General features: G+C 42.7%; 1 long non-coding RNA gene across 1 annotated transcript; it reads right to left on the bottom strand.

The window, feature by feature from the left end:
* Positions 1-12920: 12920 nt before the first annotated feature.
* LOC135418465 (uncharacterized) lies at positions 12921-15106 on the bottom strand. Its single transcript, XR_010432461.1, has 2 exons — positions 14868-15106; positions 12921-13323 (listed from the first exon to the last, which is right to left on the bottom strand). It is a non-coding gene; the product is annotated as an uncharacterized LOC135418465 (long non-coding RNA).
* Between the last annotated feature and the right edge of the window lie 4570 nt (positions 15107-19676).

The raw sequence follows: 19676 nt of genomic DNA on the forward strand, positions 1-19676 counted from the left end.
TTAGTGGTGGCCTTGGCGGTCCTGAGGGAATGGTTGGACTCAATGGTCTGAGAGTGCTTTTCCAGTCCAAATGATTCCGTAATTCTGTGATTCCCTCTCCTTTTCCAGTTTGGCTGCCTGTCCTTCCCTCGCTGTGCAAGGAGCTGTGCTGTCCCTTCCCTTGGAACCAATCCCTTGTTCATCACCAAGCCCTGCTATTCCAGCTTCTCCTTTCCGTGTGATCTGGGGAGGCTCAGACAAAGTCCAAGAGCTGGGAATCCCAGAGGAACATTGCATCTTAAATCACAGAAAACCCATGGAAAGTATCAAATGGCCAATAAGTGTTGCTGTATTTACGCAGCAGCAATAGTGGATTTGCCAGAGAGCATGAAGGCAAAGTTCTTGTCAAGGAAAGCATATAAAATAGTCTCTTATTTTAATTAAAGTAATTATTCAAGGGACACCAGATGTTTAAAAAAAAAAAAAAAAGGAACAAAACCCTTTGCCTGACAATGAATGGCAACATAAATCGCCGGAGTTCTCTGTGTCAGGACAGAATGGATCCACTGCTCAATATATCCCTCCAGTTTTATAAAATAATGTTAATGGCTATTGCTGTCAATACTCCTATGGAAAATAATTTAATAGAAGATTATTGTCGATCTATTACTTTTTTTTTTAAAAAAAGCCATTCATTAGAATTATATCCTTCTGCAAGTTGTCTGAAAAAAGGGGCTCTGAAAAGGACTCCCTGCTGTAGTAAATTCTATAGGCCTTCAGAGGAAATTCCATAGAGCTGTATTACATTTCTATAGATTTAATTCCTAGTGCTTTCTGTGGGATTTTTTTCCTGGGAGGACACATGTGAGAGATCTAATGCTCTATTTGTATGTGCTTTAGCATTCAGTAGGCTTCATCCTTTTTTTCTTTGTGGGCTACCAAAAAAATTTCCAGTAGGACATGTTGGCTCTTATGTGTTGAATCCAAGCTCAGTGACCGTAGATTTCACTGCTTATGTGGGAATTGGAAGTCAGCAGACTCCAGTGGATCCGTGAACAACAAATTGGGAACCTCTGCTTTATTTATTTCCTTTATGCTGGCCATGGAAAAGAAAATGTACCCACCACTGCGCTTGGAAGCAGCTGAGAAAAGCTGCTTCCACATTTAGACTCGTAACACATTAGTGTGATCGTCTCCACTGTCATTTATTAATTTACACAGATTCACATCTGCTTCTCCAAAGTGAAGATCAGGCTGGAATTACCCCCCAAGTATGAAAACAGGAGCAGTTTTAAATCATGAGCAATGTTGCTGCCATGGTGTTGGTTTTCAGAGGAGCAGCATTAGGGGAGTGGAGGGGACACTCAAGGAAGAAAATATTCCCAGGCTGCTGGGAAGCTCAGACTGTGAGAGTGTGCAGCGAATAAAAAATCTACACCATAGAACAGAAATGCAGCCTGTGTGTTTGGACGTGTTCAGTGCTGGGTTCTCACTGGCACTCATTAAAATATGAGACTCATATTTTATTCTTTCCAAGACCAGCATTTTGCCCCCATTTTGGAGATGGAAGACAAAAGAAGAACCTTTATAATATTAGATAATTAGATATTCTTGACTTTTAGACAGTGAGTATTTGTTGTTGTATCCCTCTTGGTGTGTAAGGCAGACAAATCAGTTATGAAAGTGTTCTTGCTGGCTCTGAGATATCACACAGATGAAGGAGCAGAAGTTTTAAATTATCCTGATGCAAAACAATTCTTGAGTCGGGGTAGACTCTTTTTTTTTTTATGTTGAAGGATCTTTGCAAGTGCCCATGAATCAGTGCATTTGGAATCTTATGGAACAGGTTCAAAACTGTCAAAAAGGTCTATTCAATATTGAATATGCTTGCACTGTGAATAGCAGAGAGGAAAATCCAATGTCTGCCAAAGGAATGTAAAAAGGACTGATAAAACAAGCAGAAATCAGTTCTTTCAACTCCAAAAGGTTTTGTTTCTTTTTCCTTTTTTTTTTTTCCTAAGTAAAAAGACATAAACACAAAAGCTGCAGTTGACAGTGTCTCTTTGACAGCACTTTTGTAGCCATTTAAGCAAAACAATGCAAAGCAGCTTTCTGGAGGCCGCTGGCAGAACATACTGTAGCTTTCAAACTTCACACAGACTGCTGAGAAATGAAATGTTTGACTGAGAAGCTGATGTGGGTTTGGCAACATTGCTTAATTGATAGTGTGAAAAGAAAGAGGATTCTGCTTCCACCATCTGCAGCAGTAAAGGAGACCAGCTCTTTGTCTGACAGCATCTGTAGCCTTTCTCCCACCTCTGCCTCACCAAAATAGGGTAATTGCAAGGAAACAGTCCAGCACGTGAACCGGGGAGGATCAAAGAGTGTGGATCTCCTTTCAGGTTTAATTACTGGTATGAAACTCCTCTTGGGTCTGTCCTTATTCCTGTTGGAGAAAGGTTGTTTGGAAGTGGAGTTTGCTGTGCTGCTCTGGCCCTTCTGAGGCTCACAGGTTGGTGCTACCCCAGCTGAGAGGGGTGAGGGGCTTTAATGCAGGACTTCCAGGACGGCTTGTGCGTTTGGGAACGTGATTGGGATTTCCTGCTATTTAAAATTAAAAATCCTTTCCAAGGCATTTGTGGCTCTCACACCAATCCTTGCTCCTCTGCTTGGTCCTTCCCCTTTGAGAGAGAGGATTTTCTTGTCCTTGAGCAAACAGGAGAGTTCCCTTGATGGCCCAGAGCGTGGCCTGTTTATCCCAGCAGCAACGGCCAATGCAGGGAAAATGCAGTATAAACACAGCCACTTAATGGATAAGCCAGACCAATCCAGAGCACTTCTTCCCAGTTCTCATAAATCATGAGCTAAATTAAGCCCTAGGACAGAAAGTTTTAAATCTCTTTGAAAAAAAAACAAAACCAGACATTTATTTTCAGGTAACAGGAATGGTCTCTTGTGGAGCTTTGCACACTTCCCTAGCTCCTTCCTTGTTTTCCTTTTTAATATGGAAAGGGGCTGATCTAGCCCTGATGTGACAGAACTTAAGCCAGGAGCAAGTTTCCTAATGAAAACACTTGAGCATCTATATGACCAGACTTAGGAATAAGGTGCTTAGTTGTTAAATTTTGATATTTTGAAAGAGATTTGCAGAAAGTTTTATCACACCAGCCTTTCAGTTTCTGCAGTGCTTAAGAGAGGAATTATGGGGCAGTTCCTGCTCTGGTATAAATATCATCTGTGAAAATAATTTAATGTGATGAGAGTGTTTGTGACTAAGGAGTTGCACCATGCATTGCTATTATCGCCTTAATCCTCCTCTGTGTCCATCCATCTGAATTCCATTCCCAGTCTGCCTACAGGCGTGTTATGTACAATTAATAAATCATCCTGAGTAACTCTGGTTTTTTCCATATATGTAATTTTGGCTGAATTGTTTTCAAAAAGGAGAATAGTATGTTGGTTGATATACAAAGCCTGTATTTGTAATCTCTCCTGTATTTAGCAGCATACATCATGCTGCTCAGACAAAGTTGGAAACCTGATAAATCTGTACCCAGAAGCAGGGAACCGTGTGTTGGTCTGGCAAGCCAGTTATGGATCAAGTAAGGAATACACTTGAGGTGACAGTGGACAATTCAAAAGCAGGAGAAATGAGTGGAATGTATTGAAAATCTGTTTTCAGGAAGTTATACCCAGCTCTTATTTGGACTCCTGAGCACAGAGCTTGTCTCCTTCCTCTTGGGAGTGTCCTGTCCCAGCAAAAATTTCCTGGCTTTCTCCCACTGCTGCCCTCACTCGGACTGCAGTCCAACCTCAGGGCTGCAATGGCTGTTCCAATTTTTCAGAGAATCATAGAATGGTTCGAGTTGAAAGGGACCTTTAGAGCTCATCTACTCCAATCCCCCCGCAATAAGCAGGGATACCTTCCACTAGACCAGGCCTTGAATGTTTCCAGGGATGGGACAGCCACTGCCTCTCTGTGCCAGTAGTTTACCGCTTTTGTTGTAAAACATTTCTTCCTTATATGCAAACTAAATCAACCCCCTTTTAGTTTAAAACTGCTGCTCCTTGTCCTGTCACAACAGGCCCTGATGAAAAGTTTGTCCCCATGTTTCTTATAGACCCCTTCAAATACTGAAAGGCTGCAGTAAGGTCTCCCTGGAACCTTTTCTTCTCCGGGTTGAACAATCTCATTTTAGCAGCTACACCTCAGAGAAGGACCAAGCTGGTGAATTGCCTGTGCTCTGAGTCCATCAGCAATGTTGCTTCTCTTTGGAAATGTCAAAGCAGAGTGATGAAGTGACGTTATTTTACGTGCAGCTCTTCAAGGTGTGGTCCTCAAATGCTAATAAGCGTCTTTTAATTTTTACACAGACCAGCTGCAATTCAGGCTTCTTCTAAAATGTCAATAATGAAGTTTTAACTTGCAAAAATTTATGATCAAAAAAACCCGGGGACCCTGTTTTCTGACTCAATTTATTAATTTTTCTGAAGTTCTAAACATACAAATACATTTTACTGAAACGGTGTAACCCAGAGGGAGGCATTTAAATGTACTGGTCTCAGAGGAGATGACCCCTACTCTTGTGACTTGTAATAAGAGCCTCTCATTGAAATTGCCAGGAGTGTCTGCTCATTCTGGCTGTCACTTGTTTTTACTTCAGCTGGCTAAAAAAAAACAAAAACAAAAACAAAAAAACCCCAGTTTTCTTGCAGGTTTTTATCTGCAAAAATCACAGCAACCTGTTGTGACTGGTATAGATCTGTGAGAGAAATTATAGCAATGTTTTGATGTGTAGTGGTAATACTTCTGTCATCTACACCCGATGCTGAAGGCAGAGATAACTTCTCCAGGAGAAGGATTAGTTGAAGTAATCTGCAATAAATAAATTTGGTCTGGGTTGTAAATCACTTCAATGTTCTACATAGCATTTTGTCTTCCTCACCGGCCTTCAGAAATTTGGTGTCTTCACTGGACCTGACAAGTGTTTGTATTTCCTCCCTAATGAGTGACTTGAGTAGGGCAGCAGTTGGAAAAGTTCAGAAGTCCAAGTTTGGGGTTTTATAATTGACACTTTAGGGGTTTATTTTCCCTTCCCAGAAGCCTGACAAATGTTTTGGGGGTTACTTGATAATCAGTAATGCTGAGGAAAAGACTGCAGGGAAAGCAGAGTGCAATTCAGTAAAAAGCTTTCTGAAAACTTGGAAAGTTGATTTTAATTTAATTTATTTTAAAAAATCCATGTAAAACTAGATTTTCCTTAACAGACAAAGTGCTTACAAAATTCTGCTGCTATCATTGCTTAAGTATTTGTACATGCATGTTACTTACCAGTTCTGTACAGCATTTTAAACCACACGTCACCTTTTTACACTTATAATAATTTCTTACACTTTTAATAGAAGAGACCCCTTCAGTACAGACAAGAACAGTTCACCACAATTTAGATTGTCCTTTTTTTTTCCCATGAGAAAAGAAATTGTGCTTGGGACAGAGCAACGTTTGTGGAGAAGAGGTTTGTCTGTTCCCTCCGCCCAACGGCTCATGAGCTGGAGATAAATGAGGCGGCAGCAGCAGCTCCGGAGGAGCCTGGAACAGGCCCAGCTGTGCCAGGTGAAGCTGCCTGGCCCTGCCTGGAGCCGTGGCAGCTCCATTATCCGCCTCCTCTAATGATGTGCCGAGACTTCCCGTGGGCCACCCCTCGTTATCCGACGAGACAGCGCCAGGAATGCACCTTTCCCGGCTGGGCTCCTCCGTGCCCAGAGCCCTCCTACAGCTCCCCAGACAGGCAGCACCTGCCCCTGCTTCCTGGGACACCCACAGCTCCAACCAGGTTTCCTTCCCTTCCCTCTGCTTTTGCTGCTTCTCAGATGTGTTTCCTGCTTCACACTTGGCTAAACCTCCCCTGGATACGAGCGTGTCGCTGTACATTTCCAAGCTCCTCATGTGGCATGCCTTGCAGTTAGCTCATTCTTTCTGCTGGATGGAACCTCAATACATTAAGAAAAGGATTAGTATGTGCAAGCACAAAAAAAATGGGAATACTGTAGAGCACTTAATTGGCCAACTGCCGTCAACCATTTCAGCACTTGCATCTTCAGAGCTACTTGTACCGTATTGTTGGAGGAGAATAAATCATTTGACACAACTAGGTTTTCGAAAAATATGTGAAAACCATTCAGCCAAAAAATCAGTTGAAATGTATGAAATTTTCCGTCTGAGTGCTCTCTGCTAAGAGAAAATATTTCAGTGAGGCACAATATTTAATCTTGTTTTAAAATAAATAGTTTACTATATAAAATCGCTTGGGGTGTAATTTTTTTAAAAGGCAATGTAATTTTATTTCGGTTTTAAGGTTTGTACCTTAAAATGCTGGAATGCTGGAACATGACGAATAAGGCCTAGGAAAAGTTGTGTGCTAGAAATAATCCTGCAGCAGTTGGGTTGTATAAGGCAAGTGCATGGATTTAAATATATAAAACACTTAAATAGGCAGAAATCTGTGAATGTGACTAAGGCAGAGCAGAGCTCATGATTGCTTTTGTACAAAGTGTGGCTTTCCCACCTCTGCAATGCATGACCTGGGTGAGAGGTTTTTCCTCATCTACACTGTTTGAAATGGTGGATTTCACAAAATCACAGAATGGTTTGGGCTTGAAGGGGTCTTAAAACTCATCTTGTTCCAACCCCCAGCCATGAGCAGGGACACCTTCCACTTTCCCAGGTTCTCCAAGCCCTGTCCAACCTGGCCTGGGACACTCTAGGGATGGGGAGTCCACAGCCTCTCTGGGCAACCTGTGCCAGGGCCTCACCACCCTCGCAGAGAAGAATTTCTGCCTAATATCTAATCTAAATCTACCTCCCTTCAGTTTAAGGCCGTTCCCTTTATCCTGTCACTCCATGCCCCTGTCCAAAGTCTCTCTCCAGCCTTTTGGAAGCCCTCTTTTGGTATTGGAAGGGTCTCTAAGGTCTCCAGAAAGCCTTCTTTTCTCCAGGCAGAACAGCTAAGAGAAGGAAGCAGAGCAAGTAAATGATGGACTCCAGGTCTGAGCCCAGGTGGCTCTTCCCATTTTCTGCCAAGGCTTGGATGGAGCTCACTGGTGTTCGGGACCTCTGACCCACGTTAAGAGTACGGCGTAAAAATATGAAGTTTGGGCAAGGTCAGTTTGTATAAAGGTTTTATTCCAAGCTCTGTTTTTTTGGATAGATATTTAAATATAGAAAAGAGTGTGTCAGACCTGAGCTACTGCAATTGAAAATGTCCACTATGGAACACTTAGCTAATTAAGTAGGGCATTAAAACTATAGGGGTTTTGCAACACATGCATGGGTGTGAGCCAGTCATGGCTCATTAAAGTCCTAATCCTGAAAGCTGCTGAGAACAGGAGACATTTCTCTGAACTGTGCAATCTTTTGCTCTGAAGTTTTATGATCTACAGGAAAACAGTCCCGCATCCGACATCGATACAGGACCAATACAATCAAACAGTAAGTGGCTCCACATGCATTCCCTTAATTGTTAGCTGTCCTATTGAGATTAAATTGGGCATTAAATTAAAGAGAGATTAAATTGTGACCTGAGGTGTAGTAGTCATATACATACTTAAATATAAACCCCATTGTTTATTGGAAATAAAAGAACTCATGTTGCTTTGTTTGTAGAATTTAGTTTATTGTTCTTAATATAGATTAAAAAAAAATTAAAAATAACTTCTGACTGAGTACAGTCAGTGTTTACTCTTTCAAAGGAAGAGCAAAAGGAAAAGCTTTAGGGTACAGAAAGCTTTTCCATCACCCTCCAGCTGCTTCTGCAACATTCTCCTCTTCTCCACAGGTAGTGATCAAGGAACCTCCTTAGAAATCCTCTGCACACAGCTGGGAATCTTCACATTTGTGGATCTTAAAAACTGAATTTGCCTCTTTTTTTCTGAATGTATAGAGAAACGTCTATTTTTTATGACTTTATGGCTGGAGGATTTTTTCCCTTGTGTTTTGGCATTGTTTTGGTGACTTGATCATCCTTTAACAGGAGGGTTGGCAATCCATGGTGCAGGTTCTGAGAAGGACGGTGGATGGGGGTGAGTGATGGCAGCAGGTCCACACAGGCTGAGGTTTTGGAGCTGCAGACAACAGCCCCCCTGAATTTGGCACTGAAGTGGGATGGGCAGCCCTTCTCTGCCATAGCAGCAAGATGTTGCCAAGCAGCTGCTTGACAGCATCTTGTTTCTTTGAGAGGCCACATCTGCCAACTCCCACCAAACCCCTGCCAGTGCATGTAACCTCTAATCGAAAGGAGAGAGGAGCAGACTGGTCCCAAAACCTTGCTGATCTTTACATTAATGACCCAATCTTTGAGTTTATTTTGTTCCTGCTTGTCCTTCCCTGTGTTCAGCTCTGCTTGCTGTTGCTCCTCCTCTCTGTATTTTGATATTTCTCCATGTTTCTTTGTGTGTAGCAGTCACTGTCCATCCAAGATTTCCAGTGGTGACTGGGTAGATGGCAATGTACACTCTTCAAAGCATTTAGGGCTTTTGGGGTATCTTGTCCCTAAATGACTCTCTGTGAGTGGCAAGCCTTGGTGCAGGATATAGACCTGGCCCAATTTAGCTCCAAAACCAGTGTGGCATTGCCCTGCAAGGACCTACATGAGGTAGGTCTTCTATCCATGAGGCTTGGTGTTCCTTAGTGACTGTACAAACAGGATGATCCCAGACATGGGAACAGAGGGCTGAGTAATGCTTAGGCTGTGCTTAAGTGAAAGTGGTAGCTGAAGATCCAACCCATTATATTTTCTGTTCTTTTGAGGCTGAAAATAGTGCTGGTGTGAAATGGGGCATAAAGTTGATGAAGAGATCAAAACACAAAGCAAATTTTGGTCTTTTAAGCACTGTCAGGCAGAGGACTGAACAGCCTCAGATGAGTTTGGTAGTTCACTTGAGAAAACAGGCTCAAGCAGTGTCTAATCTGGAATAGATCTTGAAGGATTCTAGCTCCCAGTCCAGTGCTCAGCTCATTAGACAACACTTCTTTGCCACTTCAAAAAGCAGTTTTACAGTTTCCTCATTTAAAACCCTTTTGTTCCTGTTGCTCCATTTTTTATTTATAAGAATGTTAAATTAAGCATTTGCCTTAAATTAAATCCTGTAAGTCTGTGATATACTTTTCATTACATGAAATATTATGAAATAAACCTTGTCATATAAACAATTAAAAGAAAGAGAAAACTCAGACACATTCTAGACATTGAGCCGTCAGCCTTTGCAACGAAATGCAATCCTATTCATAGAAAAATAAGTTATGAAATTAAATAATGAAAAACTATACCCAAACAGGGCTGTCACATAGGAGCTGATCTATCAGAGCTCCATGAGATCTGTTCTCAAACCTCAGATCTGCAGGGATGATACACAGCAAAAACCTCCCACAAAAGGGCACGAGCTATAGGTGTGAATTACTGTAATTACAATTCATTTAGCAAAATTAGGCTGCATATTACTCATTGATTTGAAAGCAGTTTGGGTGTTGAAGAGGAAAGGTAATGATTCCATGCTCAGGAGATGGTAGAAGGTTCTTGGAGGCAGGTGGTGGGATCCCCAGGATGGCTCCTGGCCATCAGAGCTTGCTGGGGGCTCCAGCATGAGAACCTGGCCTTAACTGCCATGAGGTTATTCGAGATTTAGATAATTTCTGTCAGCTTCTGAGCCAGATCCTGGGCTAATCTGCACTTTGTGCAAATCCATGAGCTTGCAGTGTTGGAAATCGGAGCCAAATGAGATCAGTTTGTGCAGAATGAACATGGTAGTGGGTGATGTGATGTGTACTTGTTCCCGTCACTTCTGTTGATCGTGTTTTTGTTAGATCTAAATTTGCTCGTTGCATCCTCCACTTAATTCCAATTGTACACTCCCTATATCATCTTGTTCTCGGTTGCTTTCTACAGGCTGTACTAGGGGTGTTTTTTTTCTTTCCACCCAAAGACTGAATTTCATGTCGTTTTTATAGAGGTTTTTAGGTTAAATGCTCCAATATTTCTGTCTCTATTTCTGGGCTTGGAGTAAAGTTCTTCTCTGCTATTTCCTCACTGACCTTTTTAGAAATTGAAATTACTTTGAGCTCCCTGTTATGTTTGCAAAAGACTTCTGCATTCTCCCCTTCTGCAGTGGCATATTATAAATATTTCCTTTGATGTGTGCCTTTACTCCATTCCCTCCCACCCTCTCCTTTTCCAGAATGGTGTACTGTTCCCTTTCTTTTTCTTCCACACCACGGCAGCTTATCAGCAGCCCAAAGCGAGGAGGTGGTTCCTTTAGCATGTAAATAAAGCAACACTTTTTCCAGCAAGCAACTCAGGCTGGAATTCTATGCCAGAAACTCTCCTCTACACAATGTTGAGTTCAAGTTCTGCATTGTGCAAAGGGTTTTTTCTTTCACAGTAGGAAAGGTGATCAGTCTGCAATTAGTCCTCTCCTTCCCCAATCTTTTGTGGCTCCATCTTTGCTAATTTCTCATCTCCCAGGACCAGAGCCGAAGGTAACTTTTCGGAATCCATTTAATGTGACAGTGCTCCCATCATCCAGCTCTGCATAAAATGAGCCTGTCCTCCAGCTGACGGTAAATGATGTGGCATTAGAGCAATATTTGGAAAGATGTGCCTGCAGTTCACTATTCTGGTCAGATGAGCGGGGAACATGCTTTTGCATTTTAATTTGAAATTCAGTGAATATTTTGAATGCCACAGCATGTCTATAACATTATTTAAAAGATCCTGTGCACTCAGGCATGTAATGATTGACATTGGCTGTAACTTGATGCAATGTTGCACTGTTTTAATTCTTTTTGGGGCAGTGTTATCTTTGATCACTTCGTATTCACTGGAAAAATCCCACAATTGCAATCCCACATTATGTTTCAGCAAGGATGCCAAGTTCTCTATGGTACGTAGCTATTCAAGGCACTTTGTCCACCCTCAGGCTGCTCATTAAAGTGATGGCAGTTTCTATTTTAATGAATAAGGTAGAGTGCAAATTCCCAAGTTCATTCATAGACCTTGAATGGTCAAAAGGAGTGGGTTCTTTTTTCAGTTCTCAACTTCTTTGTTTTCTTGGAAATTGTGTAAATGTGTTCATAACCATGGCCACAACTCCATGTGCATGCAAAACCCAGCGAAATTACAAGTTTTTGTGTCCAAGGTCTGTGTTATTAAAACTTCCCTTTGTGACCAACACCTCCCATCCCAGATTTCATTTCTAGACACAGCTACGTGTCCATATTGCAAGAGGTAAGAGTAGGAAGGTGTTTGTGAAGAGATGCTTAGTTCCCTCCTTTACTTCTCTGTTATTCCCTCGCTAGTGTCAGTGCTGTGCCAGAGAGCCTTTCCATACAAACCCAACATTCCTTGCTTTCAGGGACTGCCATTTCAAAGGCTGCGCTTGCCCACAGTCACACAGCAGGGGCATGAAAGCTGCTGCACATTTCCTCTCAGTTCAAACAGGGCACTTTAGGGTAAAGCATGAACTAAGTGCATCGCCGAAGTGCTGCACAGGCGTGAACAGTCGGTGTAAGGGAAGGACACAGAGTTCTCCGCTCGTCCTCCTGCCCATTATCCACGTGCCACTCAAGCCTAACAGCCTGGACGCCTTCTTTTGACCCTGCTTTGCTGTGAAAAACTCTTTTCTCCTGCCCATTACCCAAAGTTTGGGAATAGCTGTGGCTGCCAAGTGGAGGTTTTTTGAAGGTGGTGCCGAGTTGCTCCTCGAAACTGGGTTAAGGAGCACGTGTATTTTTTGCCGTGCCCACGTTTATCCCAACCAACCCCTGCAAGCCGGAGGGAAAAGCGTTTTGGGGTGCCCAGGGCTGCCTGGGCAAGAAGAGCTGGCTGGGGGGAAGCACCGACACAGAGATTCAAAGCACAGCCAGGAGTGTCGGGCTCCTCACTTGGGTGTCAGCCTGGTGGGGGAGGTTGAGCTTTGGGCTCATTTCAATCTGTGCTCAAACTCAAGGCATGCACAGCAAGAGCTGCTGAAGGCCCTTTCCGAGCCCCAGCACTCTGGTGAAGTGCCCTTTGCGCTTCCCAGAGATCCCGAAAAGTGTCTGACTTTTCCTCAAGGCCAAGCCATGGGGCAGTTGGAGACCCACCAAGAGAACTCTGCCTTCATCTTTCCCTGCCCACAGCTCCTTGGACCAGATCCATCTGTTCTGCAAAGGCTCTGGCTTTAGCTGGAAGATACAAGTTTCTTTGCTTAGTGCACAACAATTTTTTTACGCCGTTGTATAAAATCAGAGAATCAAGTACAGGTGGCTTTTAATTTTTTTCCTAAAGAAAAAGTGAAGATAAATACTGAAATGAAAAAAAGGGGTTGCTATTTAACAGCGTTAAATCACTACACGTGGTTGCAGGAGACTAAGGAATTATTTTAATATTATTTCAATTTGCATATGTTCCTCCAAAATCCTCTTGCTGAAGCACACAGTTTCAGGGGAGAGGCTGAAACATTTAATCATTTAATAAAAGCAGCTCTTGCCGTGTATTTGTTATAGTCATGGATTTTACACACCAGAGGATCTCTGTGGTACACAAAGAACATGATCCTGAAGGGAAAAGTCCAACCTCTTTCCAGCTACACTAAAACATGTTTTTTCCTTAAAAATCTTCACCTTCTTTATCAGTGGGGCTTAGGGCTCCCTGGATGAGGAGTTGGTGTCAACACCAGGGAATTCTCACCCCATCATTGTGTTGTGATAGAAACCGTGTTTGACTGGAAAATGTGATTTAAGGTAGCAAGTGGAAGTAGGGCCATACACACCTGAGTCAGAAATGTTAAATAACTACCAAAACCTGTGCAGGGTTTTCTGGAAGGATTTTCTTCGTTCAGTAACTTCATGTTTGCATCATGTTTGTATGTTTGCCATTTGTTTTTCTCCTGAAGACAAAAAGTGCTGGTTTCTAGTATTCCTTACCCTGTATTAGTAGAATGTATTACACTTGGGCCATGGAATGCTGACATCCCTGGAGAGCCTGGTCGCCCCAGACTCCTCCTTTGGGCAAGTCAACACCAAGGAGAAGGCTCAAATTAAGGGGCTCTTCATCTCTCCCTGTCTGTGGAGGCTGGGGCTTCATTCCCAAGGCTCCCAGCTGTGCAGAAGAGCGTTTTTTACTAAAACTTGCTGTTTTGGTAAGATTGGTGGCTGTTCCCAGGGAGGGAGCACTGTCACCCTTGGGCAGTGGTGCTGCCAGGCTGGCAGGAGATGTGTCCCAAGGAAGCCAGGCTCACGGCAGATACTACACAGGAAGATTTGTCTCTCCTTAGGAAAATTCCCTGGAATGAATCTTGATGTCTGCAAATCTGCAGAAATTAAAATTTAAATAAAAGGTTGATTTGGGTTTTTTCCCTTAACTGGTAGCTCTTGTGAATTCAACAGAGAAAGCCACTTGGTGGCCTTTTTGCCTTGAGCATCCTCAGCACAAAGATTTAGTGTTTGGAATTTTAAATTACAATTTGATGATTTTCCATGTGCCACAACAGATATTGCTCACTCTCCCAGAGCTGCAGGAACTGAAAAAAAAAAAAAAAACAACAACCCAGAGAAGAAGCAGGAGGGTTAAACAAACAAACCTCAGCATACAGAACTTGAGCTTTTTAAGGAGCAGACACATTATTCCAAGGACTGTGGTCTTAGCAGAGTATGACCCCTAACAAGCAAAAGCAGTAGATCATTGAATTAAAAAAGAGCCATTTTCCAGAATGTAATTGCACCTTAAGGGCAAATAAATACCTTCTTGCTACTTAGATTGGTAGCGTTCCTTCCCATAACTGAAGCATCAGGAATAATTATGCTAAAAGACACTTAAGCTTGCAGAGAAAACACATATTGCATTTTATGATGCTCTTGCTGGGCTTCTTGTGTAACATGAGGGAGATTATATTAACACTGGTGCTGCGTCGGTGTAGAATTACACCCCCGTGTTGGGCTGAACTGCATTGTGCAGCTTTCCGCACTTTTTATAGCTCTATTAATGGCTTTCAAAAACTGTGGGCTAAAGGAGTATTAAAATGTCTTGGCAATGTACAGTTGCTCAATCTTTTTACTGTGGGATTACATATACCTTGTTTCTGTTTGATTTTGATTGCTTGCTTGGCCTAGATTCCCTGCAAGCGTTCGGTACGACTGAATAATTTTTAGTTGTACTTTCTTGCCATGCTTTATGCTAATCTGCTGATGTTTTGCAGCCACAGCATTGCCAGTCAATGCTCCAGCCTACAGTCTTTATCCTTTACTGGATTTTTAAAAGGGTATTTTATTGCCTGTCATTACCATTCATTGTGGCTTTATGGACTGTGCTCGCGCTCTCCCGGCGCTGCGGCTGCCGCTCGCTCCCAGCGCAGCTCCCGCCGCCTTTGTTCTGCCCAGCACAAGTTTTACACGGTCCCTTCTGCCCCAGATACCCCTTCGCAGGGGCCGCTGGAGCTCCCAGGTGGGAGAGTGTAATTTCAGCTTCGTGATTTAAACAGAATGTTTTTTTTTTTCCCCCCGAAATATCTCCGGCTGTTTCACGGGGTGAATGTTAAGCACAGAATGTGCAATGCATTGTGCTGCGGGAGTTTTTGGTATCTCTCGAGCATTTTTTATTGTGCTAATGCACACTTGAAAGCAGCACCAATGTTTCATTCAAGTGACATCATTAAATTAATAATTATTTATTAGGAGTGCATTAAATTTCTCATGCCCTGCTTATGCATATTTCTCAGCTTTATTTAATAACACATGGGTCAAAATCAAACCCAAAGCTGCAAATTGCAAACCCATTTGCTCAAAACTGGTGGCTTGCTTAAAGCAGAACTCTAAATAAAATTATTGTAAAACTCAACTGTAAATAAAATTGTTGTACCTCGAGGAGATTCTTACAACTCGATGATCACTTTCTTTCATCTTTAGTAGGTAACAATTTTGGATACTTCCTTTTAGTTGGAGATGCTTTTGGGACAATTAAGTCATTAGGAAAATATCGAAGCTCTATGAAAGTAGGGGTTTATCACTTTAAGTCCCTGAAAAAACATGCAATAAATCAGAATAATTTTTTTTTTTAAGGAGGTAGGACCTCATGCCATGCTGAGCCCAGAGCCCCACTGAGACGTGAGGCAGTGCTGCCTGTGAGCTCATAGACATTGCCCCTGGTCACAGAAGATGGAGCAGTGAGGGCTGAGGCTGTTGGGCAGGTCGGAGTCTGATGTTGCCTGCGGTGCATCACTTTTTCACTGCTGTTGCCCTATGAAGGTCTGAGATCATGGAAAGGAGGCAAGGCTGGAGATTTGCTGGTTTGGAGTTAGTTAGACCTGAACAGAGGCATTTATGTATGAATCCGAATGCACATCAATCTTTGCCTGACTACTCAGCAAAAGGAAAATGGATAGTTTCCTGTAGCAACACTTAAATGTTTTGATTGGTGCTTTTAGAGTAAATAAATCATTCACTCTGTACTTTTTCGTGAGGTGATTTATAACCTTAAAGTGCAGAGTTCTTTCCAAGCAGGGCGCTGTGTCAGATGGGGAGAGCAGGAGTTGCACTGTGAGAGCCCTGTTTCCCTGCCCGAGGATCTGCAGTGGTGTTAACAACAAGTTACCTCCCCCGAGCTGCAGAGACACACATTTTAGAAGGCCTGACTGGAACACTGACTTCAGTGGGAGCTGAGTGCTCAACACCTCCCAGGATTGGACCTCAAATACTTATCTGTAGGAGCTTTCCATTATTCATTCTACAAATGAAACTGGTTGTAATGTAAATTATAGAATGAATCTTTCTATGGCTTAAGATCCTGTAACTTAAACCTCCTAGGCTGCTTATCTGCCTTCTGCCACCTACCTACAGTTTATCCAGTGCACTTGGCATTCTTGATTGTTCTGTGCATATAAATTTCAATCATACCCACAGGGTCCCTCTATTCTATAATAGCCTGCATTGTGAGCAATTTAGCAGAGAACTGCTCTGCCCAAACACTGAGTGAGACATTTGCTATTGGGAGAAGCAAAACCCTTGGGAAGTGCCATGCATATTCCTCACATAACGCTGTAATAAGGCAATTGTACTGAAATTAAAAAAAAGAGATTGAGAGATTTATCTCCCCTTTCAGTCACACGGTATCATGGAGCTGTCCGGGAGCCTCTAAGCAAAGCAATCCCACGGATGCAAAGTCAGCCGGCTCGGGAAGTCGGGCTGATTGGCTCACGATGGCTTGATACCTTCTACAAAAGTCATTAAAATTCTTCCTTATCTCAACAGAATAACTTTGCACTGTAACAATCTTATTATACCCCAGTTGTTCTATCCCTCTGCCTGGCAGGTGACGCACAGCGCCTGCCTCTGTGATTCCGTGCCTGCCTTTCATCCTGCTCCGTGTACGGCTCCAAGCCGGCACGAGTTTCTCCAAAACACCACAGATGCTGCTACAGAAACTGGTCCTGGCTGTGGATGCACAAACACAGTAGCCCTTCATGCAGTGTGTCATCTGGAGACCTGAGTAACAGGGAAAGCATGAAGGATGTCTTTGGGGTAGCAGTGTTTTCTGAGACTCTGTCCTCCCACTACACTCACTTTCTATCTTTGGTGTGAGGGAATAAGAGGGAACATGAAGAAGATTACGATGTGTTAGGGAGTTGAGGTCTGTGTGAGTAAGGTGGAAGTGGAATTAGTCTTGAAAGCCTGGTAGTCTATGAGAAAGTGTAAGGAAATGGGAAAGGTGCCATTTGTATGATCATATAATCACAGAATGGTTTGGGATGGAAGGAACCTCAAACACCATCTCATTCCCACCCACAGGTGAGGACACCTCCCACTGTCCCGGGTTGCTCCAAGCCCTGTCCAACCTGGCCTTGGACACTTCCAGGGATGGGGCAGCCACAGCTTCTCTGGGCAACCTGTGCCAGGGCCTCCCCTCACTCACAGAGAAGAATTTCTTCCCAATATTCAATCTAAACCTACTCTCCATCAGTTTGAAGCCATTCCCCCTTATCCTGTCACTACATGCCAGGGCTGTGATTTGGAGCAGTCCTTAAAGTCTCCCAGACTGATATACCCTTTTTAAGTGAATCCTGAGGAGCTCTGACATTTTTGGCTGCATTTAACTCTGTGTAGTTTTTAATTTAAAAAAACCCCACCCGTAAGTTGCTCCTGTGATTTACCATCTTGTGGTACCTTGTAGCAGCACATTCAGAACAGAGCAGTTTGTTTGGAGAGACCAAGAGACCAGAGGGGATCCACAGTAGGAACTGTTTCAGGACACTGTAGGCAAAGGAAGTCCCTGAAAGTCTTCATGGAAACTAAAAGATGTATTCACTGCTTCCTATCAATAGTAAAAAACAGCAAGAAGGATTATGTTTAAAATCTATTGCAAGTGATTTCCTTTAATATAGTTAAGGAGATTTCTCTCTGTAATACTCATCATGTTCCTCCTGAAGTTCATTCTATTATCATCCTCAATTGTAGTTCCATGAAGCCTTCCTAATATTTATGAGATAAGGGAGTTTTGGCCTCGGGTACAGAGGAGAGCATTTTAGGGAGGAAAGGCTGTTTGTCTGGGGAGGCAATAGTGGAGCATGGCAGAGTGCTGGTGTGTCCTGCTGGCAGCACTGCAGGAGAAGAGTGTGAAAAATGTGTTTGCCAGTTCAGCAAATGAATAAAAATGCAGTTACTTCTTCTAATGATCCTTTCTAGTCTGAAGTGAAAATGTTTTCTCGCTGAAATAAAACCCAAAAGAATCTGAAATACTTTTTGGGTCAAAACTGGAAGTAGTTCACTGTTAAATAAAATGTCTGAATTTGATGTGGGACAACTGCCAAAATCAAAGAGAAGAAATTTCAAGGAATGGTAATAGTGGTTTCCTTTAATCCATCAGTCTTTGACGGGAAGTGTCCCCATGGCAGGAACTGGATCATCCAAAAGCCTCCAAGTGAAGACTCTTCCTGCAGAAATCAGAGATACCAACTCGAGCAGTGTGATGAACTGAATTGGAACCAACCACTCTTAGGTTAGTGTCCTCACAAGAAAGCTCTGGAGCATTTCTGGGCTGGATAGTCCATCCTATGGGGTTCCACACTGCAGAAAATACATGGAGAAAGTGTGGGTGGCTTTATGGCTTGATGGTACTATGTTTGCCTGGGAGAAACAGCCTATCTCTGTGCAAATACAGAAAATTTAGGGCAAGATGATGTCTTAGAAAGTCTGTGCTCTCCCTTTATCCCTTCTACTGTCAGCCCTTTCACCCCGGGTGCTTGAGCTCAGCTAGAAGGGCCAATCTGCAGAAACAGAGAGACTTTGGGGGTTTTTATTATGGCCCTCAATTTATGGACTTTATAAAATAATTCTTTTCTTTGGCTTCACTTCACCTTCTGCAGAAAAGTAGGGAATACCCATTGTCCTGACCTATCCATTTAGACACGGATGATTTTTGCATATATTTAAGAAAGAAGCTTTTTAAGTCAAACTTTAAGGAAAGATCGATTTGTTGTATTTTAGCTGGTATTCACACTAATCCTTGGACACACCAAATAGGCTGGAGTCCCAGTGTGACACATCTTACAAGTAAGAGGAAGTGCTTGCCTGAAGAAGATAATGGTCTAAAAATTAAAGAAAGAAGAAAAAAAAAAAAAAGAAAGCCTTATATTTCCACATGGTCACATGTGGGAATTCAAATTCATGTTGGATGACAGATCCTGGGTTGCTCCTGAAGTCTCTGCTAATCTCTAATCCCAATAATCAAAATCATTGCTTCAAGCCCCATCTCACATTTAAGTGCTCCATGCTTGCTGGTTTCTTTCTTTAACAGGTAGAATAATGAGTATTTCTTGAATGTTGCCTTTAGCCAGCTCTAATCTGCTTCTGTGGGAATTCCCTGGGAGAGCTCCTGGCTTCCCATGGAGCTCCAGCAGAGCCAACACTCGTTGTAAACACAAGGTGGTGGTAATTACATCTGTTTCTTTGCTGCACAACCTCTGTGTAGAACTTTCCTCTGTCTTTGCCCCAAGAGCTACAATACGTCTTAAAATCAATAAAGTCGATACCTTTAAAAAAGATTTGTTGGTGTTTGGACTACACATAAAATTAGATCCTCTGATTAATAGCACAACAATGTGGCAGCATCACTGCATTATGGGACGTGAGGCTCTTCCTCACTCACCCACTTACAAAGAACTGTATCTTGGAATAATAAAGACTAAAAATTACAGCTAAAAGAATAGTTATTGACTCACAGAAATAAACTGCAAACCCCTTCCACTGTGCTCCCCTTCCATATGCATTGTGTTGTCATTTATTCACGTCCATCCTCACGCTGGATGTCAGAGCACTTCCCAAAGAGACACTGAACAAACAAGCAGTGCAGTCCCACCACAGGGTTTATGTGGCAACTGCTCTGCTGTAAATAACAGCCCATCATAACCAGCCCCTTGGCTCAGCAGGTTCTTGAAAAAACAGTGGTGGACAAACTTTGGAGTGAGGAACCATCTCCTCTGGGGCTGGTGGCCACATAAGTTATCTCTGCAAGTTCTGTGCTTATAAATAAGGGACTTGAGGACTTGTTTAAAAGGTTTATCTAGGTGTAGGTGTTGTTTCCAATTTTTTTCTGGTTTCAGCTTCTTCCCCAGACTATAAGAGGTTGTCTTCCCAAAACGACAAAAACATGAAAGCTGGAGAGGGGCTTTCGACA

This window comes from Pseudopipra pipra, chromosome 8, assembly GCF_036250125.1.
Source record: "Pseudopipra pipra isolate bDixPip1 chromosome 8, bDixPip1.hap1, whole genome shotgun sequence".
Classification (NCBI taxonomy): Eukaryota; Metazoa; Chordata; class Aves; order Passeriformes; family Pipridae; genus Pseudopipra; species Pseudopipra pipra.